Source organism: Microcaecilia unicolor, chromosome 1 (assembly GCF_901765095.1).
Source record: "Microcaecilia unicolor chromosome 1, aMicUni1.1, whole genome shotgun sequence".
In the NCBI taxonomy this organism is placed as follows: domain Eukaryota; kingdom Metazoa; phylum Chordata; class Amphibia; order Gymnophiona; family Siphonopidae; genus Microcaecilia; species Microcaecilia unicolor.
In genome coordinates, this window is record NC_044031.1 from 584,415,859 (window position 1) to 584,432,102 (window position 16,244).

The 16,244-nt window shown below is 43.0% G+C and overlaps 1 long non-coding RNA gene across 1 annotated transcript; it reads right to left on the minus strand.

Moving 5' to 3' along the window:
• Window positions 1-460: 460 nt before the first annotated feature.
• LOC115460438 lies at window positions 461-11,631 on the minus strand. Its single transcript, XR_003940490.1, has 3 exons — window positions 11,536-11,631; window positions 936-941; window positions 461-479 (listed from the first exon to the last, which is right to left on the minus strand). It is a non-coding gene; the product is annotated as an uncharacterized LOC115460438 (long non-coding RNA).
• Window positions 11,632-16,244: the final 4,613 nt, after the last annotated feature.

Genomic DNA, 16,244 nt, shown 5'->3' on the forward strand with positions numbered 1-16,244 from the left:
GTTTTGGCGACCAAGCGCCTGCATCAGGGGTCACTGAAATTTCAGTTTTTCATTGACAGCAGCGTTGGTTCAACAGAGGACATCACGTGTCATTGAAATGAATTCACAGAAGATTTCTTATCTTTATCATTTAAGACATTACACGATGTGATAGCCGCAAGTGAGCCTTCTCCGGAGTAGCCCCCACGCTCTGGAATGCACTGCCTGAAAGGCTCCACTTAACACAAGACTATCTCTGCTTCAGGAAGCAGGTGAAAGCTTGGCTCTTCAACCAGGCCTCTAATGGAAGAAGTAACTAACGTGTTAGTCTCACTCACACACACAAGGAATGACTCGGGCTGCACATACTGCAGCAAGACATGTTTACCGACTCCTACCCTGAGATAATATTTAACCATTTAACCATCTCTCTGACCTCATGTGAAACTTTCTTTAAATCAGTCACCTTACTTTCTAACTCTTCTTACTCTCTTACCTATCTATATGTTCCATCTTTGCTTTACCCTTCACTATCAATTATAATGTTCTATTGCAAATTGTGTTGACATTGTATGCCATACTTTATATTGTTATTTGAATATTTTTACTGCTGTAGTTGCCTATTGCTCATGTTTGATCTATTCTTACTGTACACCGTCTTGAGTGAATTCCTTCAAAAGGTGGTTAATAATCCAAGGCTGCTCCTCTATCACTTTGATTGCAATCCAATTCCCTCAGGTACAGACCCTTGTGGCTGTCCTTCTTCCAGCGATGCCTTCTCAGAGCTGCACCCTGGCCTTGAACCAGGGGCGTAGCCAGACTTCGGTGGGAGGGGGATCCAGAGCCCGAGGGGAGGGGGCACATTTTAGCCCCCCCCTGGCGCCGCCCCCCCCCCCCGGAGTCTCCCCGCCGCCATTGTTGCCCCCGTCTTTGCCGACCCCCCTCCCGCCGCGAACCCTCCCCTGCCGCCGCCTACCTTCGCTTTTGCTGGCGGGGGACCCCAATCCCCGCCAGCCGACGTCCTCTCCGTCCTGCTGCAGTCAAAAAAGTCTGTTCTCTGAGTCTGACGTCCTGCACGTACAACATGCAGGACGTCAGCATGCAACAGAAGGAAGAAGACTTTTTTGACTGCAGCAGGACGGAGAGGACGTCGGCTGGCGGGGATTGGGGTCCCCTGCCAGCAAAAGCGAAGGTAGGCGGTAGCGGGGGCGGGTTCGCTGGGAGGGGGTCCAGGCTGAAATCTACGGGGGGCCCAGGCCCCCTCAGGCCCCATGTAGCTACGCCACTGCCTTGAACAGACTTCCCCTGTCCTGTCTCCAGTTCCCTGTCTGGGTTCTCTTTACCCACCCAGAGCTCCTTATGCCTTCTCATTTGCCACTTCTAGGGGCAACAACTACTCCTTAATTCAGCCTTGGTTTGTTCTGCCTTTCCAGGACCCCCTCTCCTTCAAGGGTCCTGGCAAGGGTACAGTTAACCAAAGACCCTGTGCACAGCACATCACTTACATTTACTATCTCCCTGGTACCTCCCACATGTCATTCACCAACTCAGAACAGTTTCTTTCTGCAACTTATTCCTTAAACACATCCCCTGGACTGGACCTCTGTCCACCCTCCATATCACTCCCTCCACCCAGAAACTCTAGAGTGTTCCATACATCGATCTTTAGTAATCCCCAATATAATGGGGGATTACATATGTAAAATGTTTCAGTAAGGTACATGATGCTTCATTTTGTACAAAAATAGAAATATATCTGTACACAAAATAATGTGACTACTATAATTCTCTTTATGCTAGCATTCCTTTTTACTTTCTGAAATGTCTACATTTCTTTCAATCCACCGCAGTTCGACTATTAAAAGACTCCAGACTATTTTATCATGTCACCCCCTTCTCCAGGCAGAGCACTGGCTGTCAATGTCCACCTGTGTTAAATTCATCTCCTCATGTTAGTTTTCAAGGGCTGCATCCCATCTGCTCCAGACTATATCAACTGCCGTCTCACTCCATATACACTCCTCCTCCGCCTCACATGATCCATTCTGCTAACACTGGTCAGCTTATACTTCCTCCTCATTCTGTCATTCATCTTGACATCACCTGTGCCTCAGTGCTCAATTATGCAGGCCCCAAGCAATGGAATTCTCCCCCCACCCCTCAGGTCCATCTCAAATCATCCCACCCCAGGTTCAAAACTGCCATCAAAACTCTTCTGTTCACGCTTACTTTCCCATCTACACACCATCCAGGCTCCTAGCATATAACATAACAGTTTTTTTCTTCTCCTTCCCTCCTTCCCTTTTATAGGCCTTTTGTAAATCTCATCGAAGTCTTTTAGTCCCTTGTGGTATATCAAGCATTTGTAAATAAAATAAATAAATATAAGGTATTTATACCAATATGGTGTTCACCAATATGGCATAGAATTGCATAGCTGTACAATAATTCACGGATAGTTGCATAGTGACAGTAGGAACAAGGTGGCATGTAGCCTGCTCCTGCTGCAGTGGTGGTGCAACATATATTACAGCTGGGAGGGGAACTGGGATGGTGGAGCCAAGATATGTACCTCTAGGCACCTGGGGGTTTCCATTAAGGCATATATCTCGGCTCACAAGCCCTCCATGGTGGTTACCATGAGTTTCATCGTCCTGTAGAGGTGGGTGAAGGTCCTAACAGATCAATTCAGAGGTCAGCATACTGTTTACAAATTTCACCCACCCACTATGGCTCACGGACCCCAGGCTCAGCACCATGTGGAAACTCAAACGAATAAAACCTTTCTTCCCGACGGCAACATTCCACAAACTGGTACACTCAATGGTTCTAAGCCACCTAGACTATTAAGTAGTAGTAATGCAATCTATGCGGGATGCAAAGAACAAATCATAAAGAAACTCCAAACCACTCAAAACACCGCAGCCAGACTTATTTTTGGAAAAACGAGATACGAAAGCGCCAAACCTCTATGCGAAAAACTACATTGGCTCCCGATCAAAGAACGTATTGCCTTTAAAATCTGCACACTAGTGCATAAAATCATCTATGGCGAGGCCCCAGGATACATGATGGACCTAATTGACCTACCAGCCAGAAACACTACAAGATCTACACGCACATACCTAAACCTCCATCACCCAAGCTGCAAAGAACTCAAATATAAATCAACATATGTATCCAGCTTTTCCTTTATAAGCACGCAACTATGGAATGCACTACCAAACGCCTTGAAATCAACCCATGACCTATCAAACTTTCGAAAATCACTAAAAACTAAATTATTCAAAAAGGCATACCCTAACAACCTAACCTAAATTCCTCGATCCTGAAACACAACGAAACTAATACTCGATCTGGTCACACCTCAACCCTTCCTCCTTATTCCCTGTTGTGTCTATCATTCATAAATCTTCTACAATGTCACTATGTATCTGTTATACTGGAATTGGCGATCGCCATCACAGTTACAATGTAAGCCACATTGAGCCTGCAAATAGGTGGGAAAATGTGGGATACAAATGCAATAAATAAATAAGTGGGGGAACCTACTTGGCTGAGGGGGGGCCATCAGGCAGCAGGGGCACCCCAGAACCTGCAAATCTGACGCTGCCATGCTAGCTGAAGGGGAGGCCACTGGCTGGGGTGGGGAGGTACTGGCTGCAGGGGGCACCCCAAGATGAAACCGTATGCTTCCCTTCTCAGAACAATTTGTCCTCATGTTGGAAGTCTAGGAGGGCAAGGTACTCAATTTGCCAACATTATGCACTTTTCCTATGAGAGCATGATATGCTGGTGTAGGTTCCTGAGAGATATTTTCAGCTTCATGGGCACATCATGAAGCTGAAAATGATCCTGAGACATCACTATTGATGGCCTTTTAGACATCTTATCATTTATTATTACATTTGTTATACTACTACTACTACTACTACTATTTAACATTTCTAAAGCGCTACTAGGGTTACGCAGCGCTGTACAATTTAACATAGAGAGACAGTCCCTGCTCAAAGAGCTTACAATCTAAAAGACAAGTGAACAGTCAGTCCGATAGGGGCAGTCAAATTGGGGCAGTCTGGATTTCCTGAACAGTAAGAGTTAGGTGCCGAACGCAGCATTGAAGAGGTGGGCTTTAAGCAAAGACTTGAAGATGGGCAGGGAGAGGGCTTGGTGAAAGGGCTCAGGAAGGTTGTTCCAAGCATAGGGTGAGGCGAGGCAGAATGGGCGGAGCCTGGAGTTGGCGGTGCTGGAGAAGGGTACTGAGAGGAGGGATTTGTCCTGTGAACGGAGGTTACGGGTGAGAACATAAGGGGAGATGAGGGTAGAGAGGTAGTGAGGGGCAGCAGACTGAGTGCATTTGTAGGTAAGAAGGAGAAGCTTGAATTGAATGCGGTATCTGATTGGAAGCCAGTGAAGTGACCTGAGAGGGGTGATATGAGTATATCGGTTCTGGCGGAATATAAGACATGCAGCAGAGTTCTGAACAGATTGAAAGGGGGATAGATGGCTAAGTGAGAGGCCGGTGAGGAGTAAGTTGCAGTAGTCAAGGCGAGAGGTAATGAGAGCGTGGACGAGAGTTCGGGTGGTGTGTTCAGAGAGGAAAGGGCGAATTTTGCTGATGTTAAAGAGGAAGAAGCGACAGGTCTTGGCTATCTGCTGGATATGCGCAGAGGAGAGGGAGGAGTCAAAGATGACTTCAAGGTTGCGGGCAGATGAGATGGGGAGGATGAGGGTGTTATCAACTGAGACAGAAAGTGGAGGAAGAGGAGAAGTGAGTTTTGGTGGAAGGACGATGAGTTCGGTCTTGGACATGTTCAGTTTCAGGTGGCGGTTGGACATCCAGGCAGCAATGTCGGATAAGCAGGCTGATACCTTTGCCTGGGTCTCCGCGGTGATGTCTGGTGTGGAGAGATACAGCATAGAGATGATACTGGAAACCATGAGATGAGATCAGGGAGCCCAGGGAGGAGGTGTAGATTGAGAAGAGAAGGGGTCCAAGGACAGATCCTTGGGGGACACCGACAGATAGCGGGATGGGGGTGGAGGAAGATCCACTTTGCTTTCGTTGTAAGCAAATCAAAGCAGTTTACAATAGAAGCAATAAAAACAAGAAAACAGAAAGGAACGCAATTTGTAGATAGGAAAGAACAAAGTACCGTTATCATTCAAACAGAAATCACAATCACACAGATAACAGCATCATAAGACACATATATAGAGACGGCTAAAACACGGAAGAAGACATAATAGTCAAACAAACATACAGGCACAGACAAGACAACTTAATCAACATCCCTCACAACACAGCCCAACCCTGACCTCCCCAATGCAGGATCATCCCAGACCTAAGTATAAAATGCAGGGGATGGAGATATGTCCATTTACAATAGGCTCCTGCATTTGTAAAATATGTCACAGGCTCTAGATGTTTTGGTAAAAATGTCTATATTCCCACTTCCGTGAGTTATCTAAAATGCTGCTGCACATGTTTCTAACAGAGTTAAAGAACAGGGATGTATTGCAATCACAGCTTGTCAGGATTATTTCCACTTCTGTAAAAATGAGCCATGGTTGTCACTGTTCCTTTTGTAGTTACATAAATAAAAGTGATTGAACTGAACTGATAAAAGCAGACATCACATTTGGAACATTTTTTCAGGCTGACTGAGAGCCATTGTGCCTTCATGCTTGACAGACTTATGAAGCCAGTCAGGCACATTCTTTTATAAATCATTACCTCATAGCTCTTGAAATGTATACACATTTTTTAGAGTTATTTAGCATTACTCTTGTGTTTAAATCAAATTAGTCTGTGAATCATGCACTTTTTTTTGTCACCCTGAGCAAACTCATCATTTCAAGCAGAATCAGATCTCAAGGGCTGAAGTTCTAAGCCCACACTAAAATTCTGAACACATTGTATGGCTTGCGTATAAATCGCTAGGTTTTACAACTTGTATAGGAATCTAATGATGTGCACAGCACATGAGATCTATGAAAATTCCTCCAAGCATAAATATGCATAGTGACGCCAAAACTTCTACACTACAATCCACCCTTCCACCCCCATCAAGAAAAAATAATGATCCCCAACCCAGAACCTTTCCCACACAACTGAGAACTGATAAACATATAACCCCCTCCTCCTTATAACTACATATAGGAGGACATTCTACATATGTTGCCTAAAAAAATCTGCGTAGACAACATTGCTGACTAAAAGTATTCTATAAGTGGCACCTAGATTTAGGTGCGGTGTATAGAATATGCTTTGTTGATATCCCAGCGCCTAAAACTATTTACTTCCATTTACACCAACAAAAATGTGGCATAAATCCCAGCGCATAGATTTAAGCGCACTGGGCTATATTCTTTAACTACGCATGTAAGTTTCAGAACACCCACAAAATTCCCATTTCCCCGCCCATAACCATGCTCCTTTTTGCCTGCATGTGACAGAAGCTAGGCGCACTACGCTACAGGATACGCTTAGCGAGTTGTGCACGTAAATTCTAATTATTGCCAATTAGTGCTCATTATTGATTATTAAGTGTTGTTATCTATGCTAATTAGCTTGTTAAACCAATTAAGTTATACACATTGTTATAGAATACGACTAGATTTTGGCGCTGATCTCTAGGCACACTATATAGAATCCGGGAGATAGGGGGGAAATTATCAACATGAGCTACCGTGCTAGCATGTATTATTTTACTCTTAACCCCAGTTATTAGTAACGAGGTCTCATAGCATAAAAATGGAACCTGTGCTAAAACAGCATGAGTTAGAGGTAAAATAACAAATCTTACAGGGAAGTTATCGATGCGGGCTACCGTTAAAATGGGTTATTTTAGTGTTAATCTGGGTTATTAGTAACTAAAGAGCCCTTTTCCTAAGCTGCGGTCAATGCTACCACACACTTCCTGCAGCTTAACATGGCGTACTGCAGGATGTGCTTATGTGTCCTGTGGTAAGTGCAAAATTAGTAGATGCTAATCCAGGTGCTAATAATATTTTGTTTGGGTTTTTTTTTGGGAGAGACACGACAGGGGGTAGAGACTGGGCATGCCTGGGCTAATCAGTTAGTGCTGACCCCCAAATTCTATGTAGGGTGCCTTAAGTTGTGTGTACTAATTTGGCCGCACGGCCAAACTGCGCACACAACTTAATTAACAAGCCAATCAGTATCAATAATTTGTATTTAGCCAATTAGTGGCACTAATTACAATTTACGCAAACAACTTTCTCGGCATATTCTGTAACACGGTGCATGTACATTCTAATGCATGCATTTGAAAAGGGGGCATGGAGTGGGCGGTTCTGGGCATTTCAAAAACCTATGCACACTATTATGGAATACACCTGATGTGCGCCTAACTTAAGCGCAGGTATTTAGGCCTGGTTTTAGGTGGCCTAAATGGGTGCTCATACTTTTTAGGCACAAGAACAGCACGTGGCCATATTCTATAAACTATGCCTAACTTTATGCGTAGTTTATAGAATCACGCTAACCACCGAACATGTCTTGGGGAAAATTTATCAATGTGGGCTACCGTTAAGACGTGTTATTTTACTGTTAACTCAGGTTAATGGTAACAAGGTCTTATTGCATAAAATGGAACCTGTGCTAAAATAGCACAAGTTCATGATAAAATAATACATCTTAAGGTAGTCCACAAAGATAACTACACCCCATAATCTCCCCCCTTACCTCCCAGGACTCCCTCAAAGTTTCTAATGCTAAAATAGCAGGAAGAGACAGACTTACCTTAATGTAAATGTAATGTGGATCTTTAGGCTCATTTTCAAAGCACTTAGCCTCCCAAAGTTCCATAGAAACCTATGGAACTTAGCCTCCCAAAGTGCTTTGAAAATATGCCTCCTTGTATCCCTCCAACTTCCACAAAAGTGGCCCATCATCCAGTCATGCTCTGGCCCCTCTTTCTGGGGGTCTGGAACTTGAAACTCCCAGTAATTAGGACCATGGAACTACTAGAGAAGGGGAAAGGTGATTTTATAAGGCATTGATAAAATTACTCAAGGTACAGCCATCTAAACGTATCCACCTGCAGCCTGTACATACATATGTTTTCCCTACCTGCTCAGAGGCAGGCATAGAGGATAAGGTTTCCACTTATATGTATATTCTATAAAATATATGTGTAAGTGCAGAAAATAAAAGGGCAAATTTGTTATAAATGACTCAGAGCAGGTTTCATTGTGCGCATATGTTTTTCCCGAGGAGGAGTAGCCTATTGGTTAGAACTCTGTGTTTAAAATCAGGGATCATTTAACCCTCCATTGCTTTAGGACAGTGGCGTAACTACGTGGGGCCACGGAGGCCTGGGCCCCCCGTAGATTTGGCCCTGGACCCCCTCCTGATGGCTTTGTTCTGTTTCTGTGAGTCTGACATCCTGCAGGACGTCAGAAACAGAACGAAGCCTTCGCGGGAAGAAGAGGACCTCAGCTGGTGGGGATTGGGGTCCCCGCCAGCAAAGGCAGCCCACGGCGACGACGTCGGCGGGGGAGGGTTGGGGCGGGACGGGGGCAAGAGGGTCATCGGCGGGAGGGGGGATCGAGAGGGTCGTCGTCGGGGATCGTCAAAGTTGGCGGCGGCGGCAATGGTGGGGGGGGTCAGCGGCGCCCGGGGGAGGGCTAAAATGTGCCCCCTCACCTCAGGCTCTGGACCCCCCTCCCGCCGAAGTCTGGCTACGCCCCTGCTTTAGGAGCAGACTTAGATTGGAAACCCTCAGGGGACAAGGAACATAAGAATAGCCATACTAGGACAGACCAAAGGTCCGTCTAGCCCAATATAACTGTTTCCAACATTGAAGGGGGGCAGACTCAGGAAAGATGTCAGGAAGTATTTTTTCACGGAGAGGGTGGTGGACGCTTGGAATGCCCTCCCGCGGGAGGTGGTGGAGATGAAAACGGTAACGGAGTTCAAACATGCGTGGGATATGCATAGAGGAATCCTGTGCAGAGGGAATATATCCTCAGAAGCTTAGCTGAAATTGGGTGGCGGAGCAGTTGAGGGGAAGAGGGGGTGGTGGTTGGGAGGCGAGGATAGGGGTGGGCAGACTTATACAGTCTGTACCAGAGCCGGTGATGGGAGGCGGGACTGGTGGCTGGGAGGCGGGAAATACTGCTGGGCAGACTTATATGGTCTGTGCCCTGAAAAGGACAGGTACAAATTCAAGGTAAGGTATACACATATGAGTTTGTCATGGGCAGACTGGATGGACCATGCAGGTCTTTATCTGCCGTCATCTACTATGTTACTATGTTACTATGTATCTGAATGTAACTCACCTTGAACTACAACTGAGAAAGATATATGCAAAACCCAAATAAATTATAAAATAGCAAGTGTCTGCATAACTTTTGCTTTTAAAGAAGATGCGATTTATATGCATTCCTGTACACAGATTAGGCAGCCTATAGTGAAATTTGAATGGAGTGTACTGTAAACCCCCTAGTGGTGGAGCAGGTAATTACAATAAGAAATAAATATATAGGAATGTCACAGTTTCACATACGGTTCCCAAATAAGCTCCACGCAACCAAGGGATTTGACAAGAAAAATATTAAATATGTTATTAAATGGTAAAGTAAATAGAAACACTTGGTTATGTTCCTTTTATTTATTTATTTATTGCATTTGTATCCCACATTATCCCACCTATTTGCAGGGTCAATGTGGCTTACATATTTTTGTTAACACAGTCAATCCTGGATGTCAGGTACAATTATTGTTGTGCAGAGGTTAATTAAGGGAAGAAAATAGAGAAAAGAAAGAAAGAATTTATTGGGAATAGTAGACGGTGTTCCTTAAGGTTGGTACCAATTGTTAAAGTTTGATGGTATTAAATAAAAATAGTGCAAGGTGTTAAATACTTTGTGATGTTACAAAGGCAATAATAAGATGTCCAAAACTACAATTACAGTTACCAAGACCCCGACCCCACTTCTGCAATAACACAAACCATCCCAAGCATATACACAACCCCAATTATTGTACTTAGATCTGGTGTTTATATATATATATATATATATATATATATATATATATATATATATATATATATATAATGTCAATTCTTAAGCAGCCGTTACAATAAATCAAATATGTTCAATCTTTATTAAATATCAAAAAAGTACAGAATAGTAAATATTTCAGTAACTACACAATCCATCATCCATCCACACTCATTCTAAACAATTCAATCCTACATCTACACTCCATAAAATCATTCCACATATAATTACATTCCACAATAACAGTTACTACACATATTAGTTGCAAAAATTCTCCAATTTAATCCTCGTAAATACGTTAACTTATTCCCAGCCCTATGATTTCAAAAATAGAGTCTTCTATATAGCCACTGAAGAGAGCTTGGTTCATCAGAGTGTCCATTCAACATCCAGACATAAACCTATGTCATTTGTGCACTTCCAAAGAAATGCCAAGCTTCGTTAATGAGCTGTAACCAGGTCGTTGAACAACGAATTTACTGGGAATATGCAGCAGTGCAGCATGAACCATAAAACAGTCTTCTTAACTTGTACTCCCCAATGAGAGTTCAAAAACTGACATAGTTAGTCGAAGAACCCGACATGATCATGTTTTGCTATTATAGGCATCTTCAAGGGTCTTTCACTCTACATGGAGATGCAATGTGCACATACCAAACACTGGACTTCATTCCTAACTTTAGCTAACATATATCTCAAAACTAAATCTTAAAATTACTTACCAGCTACCATCTGCGGTCAGGAACTCACAACCAGAAGGAACATCAAAAATGCTCACGCATGCATACTGGCTGTTCGGGATTCGCAGTGGACTAAATACCCATTCTAGATACTCAGCCAGTCAATCTCTTTATTAAGCCCACCTGGGGCTACCGTATTCCATAGATAAATCAGTCGCTGCTCTTTCCTTAAAACATTAAGGGGAGATTACCTCCTCTCTCTAATCTGATGTGATTTAAAACTACATATCTCAGGTCTTGTATTGTGTGTTTGAAGGCAAGCCAGTGAGGAACTAGAGGGGCTTCCATCCGTTCCGTGTGGATAATACTAAGGTGTTGTGCTATCCTACATTTGATCTTACGAGTGGTCAGCCCTATGTACCATAATCCGCACAGACATACTATTCCATAAACACAACCCATAGTGTCACAATCAGTGTAAGATCTTAATCGATACTTCTTATGTGTATGGGGGATGGACACCTCAGGAGTAGCCCCCACACTCTGGAATGCACTGCCTGAAAGGCTGCGCTTAAGACAAGACTATCTCTAATTCAGGAAGCAGGTGAAAGCTTGGCTCTTCAACCAGGCCTTTACTGGAAGAAGTAACTAACTCGTTAGTCTCACTTACACACACAAGGAGTACTCAGGCTGCATATACTGCAGAAGGACATGTTTATCCACTCCTACCCTTGCTGAGATAACATTTAACCATTTCTCTGACCTCATGTGCAACTTTTTTTAAATCAATCACAATACTTTCTAACTCTTCCTACTTTCTTACCCTTCTGTATGTTACATCATTGCTTTACCCTTTGCTATCACTTATAATGTTCTATTACGTATTGTGTTGACATTGTAAATAGTATACCATGCCATACTTTGTATTGTTTTTGAATATTTTTACTGCTGTAATTGTCTGTTGCTCATGTTTGATCTTTTCTTACTGTACACCGCCTTGAATGAATTTCTTCAAAAAGGCAGTAAATAAATCCTAATAAATAAATAAGTAAAAGTATAAGCTAAAGGCATTTTTATATTAGGCTAACATCCTTAATACCTTAGCGAATTTTAAATTATTAAAAAACTCAAAAATGCTAAGTTGGAGACAGCAGTCCAGCAGTGAGAGGGGTGCTATCCAGGCTTTTGCATCGAGCGTCACATGTATAATTATCTCCCAGTTGGTGAGCAGTTATATGTGTGTGTCCAATGCAAAGAGCTCCTAGCTCTCAGAGAACAGGTCTGTTCTCTTGAGGCAAGAGTAGCAGACTTGGTGGAGCTGAGGGAGACAGAGAGGTACATAGAGGAGACCTACAGGGACATTGTAAAGTCCCACCTCCAGTCTGGCAGCCCCTGTGGTCTTTTAGAGGAGAACATCACCCTGGTGAAGTAGGAAGTACTCCTGTAGCCAGGACCTTCCCACAAGGGGATGTACTATCCTCTCACACCGAGGATATGTCTCCAAGAATGGTTAGGACAGCTGTTGTAGTTGGTGATTGGATTATTAGGCATATAGATAGCTGGGTGGCTGGTGGACATGAGGATCGCCTGATGACTTGCATGCCTGGTGTGAAGGTGGCGGACCTCACGCATCACCTAGACAGGATCTTCGATTGTGCTGGGGAGGAGCCGGTTGTCTTGGTACATGTAGGTACCAATGACATAGGAAAATGTGGGGTGAAGGTTCTGGAAGCCAAATTTAGGTTCTTAGGTAGAAAGCTGAATTCCAGATCCTCCAGAGTAGCATTTTCAGAGATGCTCCCCATTTCACTCGCAGGACCCAAAAGGCAGGCAGGGCTCTGAAGTCTCAATTCGTGGTTCAGATGATGGTGCAGAGGTGAGGAATTTAGATTTGTTAGAAACTGGGAGACATTCTGGGAAAGGGGGAAACTTTTCCAAAAGGATGGACTCCACCTTAACCAGGATGGAACCAGGCTGCTGGTGCTAATTTTTAAAAAGGAGATAGAACGGCTTTTAAACTAGAATGAGTGGAAAGCCGACAGTCACCCTGCAGTGCATGGTTTGGTGTGGAGTATCCTTGAAGGATGCTATTGATATAGGACATTTAGGGATTCCCAGTGGAGACGTTTCAACAATGCTGAAAGTAAGCCATGTGTGCTTAGTGAAAGAGCAGGATAAAGGATGCACAATATCTCCAACTTCTATGCAGCTTGTAGATCAAAGGAAAAAACACAATTTGAAGTGCCTGTATACAAATGCTAGAAGCCTAACAAATAAGATGAGAGAGTTAGAATATATAGCACTAAATGATGAGGTAGATATAATAAGAAAAAAAAAACAGTACAAAGGGCCTTTAAAAACATGAGGGACACAGTGCTTATGTTAAAACCTTTAATAATCCAAATTTGATTGAAGGAAAACTCAACACGGGCAATGTTTCGGTGCCACCGCACCTGCATCAGGGGTCACACGAATGATAAGGAGGCTTATACAGACAAATTCAATGCATCTGTTGACTTGTAAAGTTGTCTCTAAATAAATTCCTCCTTATGTAGTACAATATTAAGCTCGCGCTCACTTCAAGAGTGAATTTCAAATTGACAAAAAAAAATTTTGAAATTCACTCTTGAAGTGAGCGCGAGCTTAATATTGTACTACATAAGGAGGAATTTATTTAGAGACAACTTTACAAGTCAACAGATGCATTGAATTTGTCTGTATAAGCCTCCTTATCATTTGTGTGACCCCTGACGCAGGAGCGGTGGCACCAAAACACGGCCCATGTCGGGTCTTCCTTCAATCAAATTTGGATTATTAAAGGTTTTAACATAAGCACTGTGTCCCTCGTGTTTTTAAAGGCCCTTTGTGCTGTTTTCTTTTTTTACTTAGACTTTGTTTGTGCTTCGTTCCCTCTCTTTGTTATACTCGAGGTAGATATAGGCATCTCAGAGACTTGGTGGAAAGAGGACAATCAATGGGACATTGTGTTAACAGGGTACAAATTTTATCACAATGATAGAGGATCAAATTGGAGGGGGGTGCGCTATATGTTAAAGAGGGAATCGAGTTAAATAAAATAAACATTTCACTTGACACAGATAGCAGTGTGGAATCATTATGGATAGAAATTTCATGTGTGAAGGGAAGGAATATTCTTGTAGGGCTGTACTACTGTCCACCGGGACAGAATGAACAGACGAATAAAGAAATGTTTACAGAGAGTAGGAAAGCTGGCAAATTGGGCAATGCTATAAGACTTCCAAATGTTTGGAGCTAATGCTTTCTGTATGAGTTTCTGCAAATTCATTAGCACACTTCAGTAACAGGGTCCCTATCCTGCTTATAATCGAATGAAAAAAACGCCCAAGTTCCGACCTAAATCGGGAGATGGACGTTTATCTCACAAAAACGAATAAAGCGGTATAATCGAAAGCCGATTTTTGGACGTTTTCAACTGCAATCCGTCGCGGATGCGGACAAAGTTGATGGGGGCATGTCAGAGGTGTGGCGAAGGCGGAACTGGGGCGTGGTTATCTGCCGAACAGAGATGGGCGCATTTCACCGATAATGGGAAAAAAGTATGCGTTTTTAGCTAAAATTTAGGACACTTTTCCTGGACCCTGTTTTTTCACGAATAAGGCCCCAAAAAGTGCCCTAAATGACCAGATGACCACTGGAGGGAATCGGGGATGACCTCCCCTGACTCCCCCAGTGGTCACTAACCCCCTCCCACCACAAAAAATTAAGTTTCTCAACTTTTTATTTTCACCCTCAAATGTCATACCCAGCTCCCTGACAGCAGTATGCAGGTCACTGGAGGAGTTGTTAGGGGGTGCAGTGGACTTCAGGCAGGTGGACCCAGGCCCATCCCCCCTACCTGTTACAATTGTGCTGCTTAATGCTTATTAGTCGTCCAACCCCCCCAAACCCACTGTACCCACATGTAGGTGCCCCCCTTCACCCCTTAGGGCTATAGTAATGGTGTAGACTTGTGGGCGGTGGGTTTTGAGGGGGATTTGGGGGGCTCAACACACAAGGGAAGGGTGCTATGCACCTGGGAGCTCTTTTACCTTTTTTTTTGTTTTTGTAAAAGTGCCCCCTAGGGTGCCCGGTTGGTGTCCTGGCATGTGAGGGGGACCAGTGCACTACGAATCCTGGCCCCTCCCACGAACAAATGCCTTGGATTTATTCGTTTTTGAGCTGGGCGCTTTCATTTTCCATTATCGCTGAAAAACAAAAATGCCCAGCTCACACATTGTTGAATAAAACATGGGCGTCTATTTTTTCCCAAAATACGGTTCGGTCCGCCCCTTCACGGACCCGTTCTTGGAGATAAACGCCCAAGGAGATAGGCGTTTTCGTTCAATTATGCCCCTCTATATGTCTTTAATTTTTATTTATGAATAATTTCTCAAACATATCAAGCAATTAACACTGGAAATCAGAAAACAGTAAATTACAATAAGCAATATATTCAAGCGAAAGTAAAAAACAAAAATTTTAGTCCACAATGCAAAGAAAGACCAAAAAGAAAAGAAAAAAATAGGAAAAGAAACAGTAATAAGTCAAAAACCACATCCCTTATAATATATATCTAACACAAAAGAGACCGATAAGGCTAGTATACCTCTACAGCCGGCACATGCTAATTCCAATTCCATATGTGTCTTTATAAATTAGGCAAAAAATAGGCACCTGCTTGACCTCCCAACCTAGATGGCCTGTTATTAAACTACTCTCCATATTCGAGATATGTTTGTTCCTTTCCTATTTTACTGCTACCTTTCTGATTGTTTTCCTTGTATTTAGAAAATGATCATTTACCATAGAGACTGTAGAGGTCCATGAAGGAATTTCAATGAAAGTATCTGTCTTGTTACAGATTAGAGCTACGAAAGGATCAGGGAACTCGAAAATCACAGCATCAGCATAAAGCTGGAACAATATGTACCATGTACCATCTTCTCTATAGAGACCATTCGACTGCCTCATTTTTTAGTGAAACAGGAGAATTAAAAGCTCAGTGTTTTTTCTGGAAGCCTTCTGTGTATCAGATTCATGATGATTCAAAGGAGCATCTTCAGCTCAAATGCTTGTCTTCGTTGAACTCAGTTTGAGTGACACTTGAATAGATGAATGTTGACAGTGCCATGGCATAAAGCATTTTACAATCTAGAATGGCAACAATGATAAGGAATTTACCATAATAGACTCTCCAGGTATCGTACCATCTTTATCACCCATATGGAGTATCACATTGAAGGGACTAGAAAGAACTTAGCAAAGCAATTTTACAATTTCATTGAACATGTGGGATTGAAAAACAAAAATAGAAACATACATGTAAATATTCTGAGCTATTTAGCCAAGCGGGAGAGACTCCTACCTGGTTAAATAGCATTGACTGGGTTGGGACATAAAGTTCATTGGCACTTAACCAAACAGGGCTAGATTCAATAAATGACACCCAAACTAATGTTCTATAGAGGGCGCTGTGCACAGAGCATCTTTAGAAAATACTAGCCTAGCACAAATTTCATGCCTAAC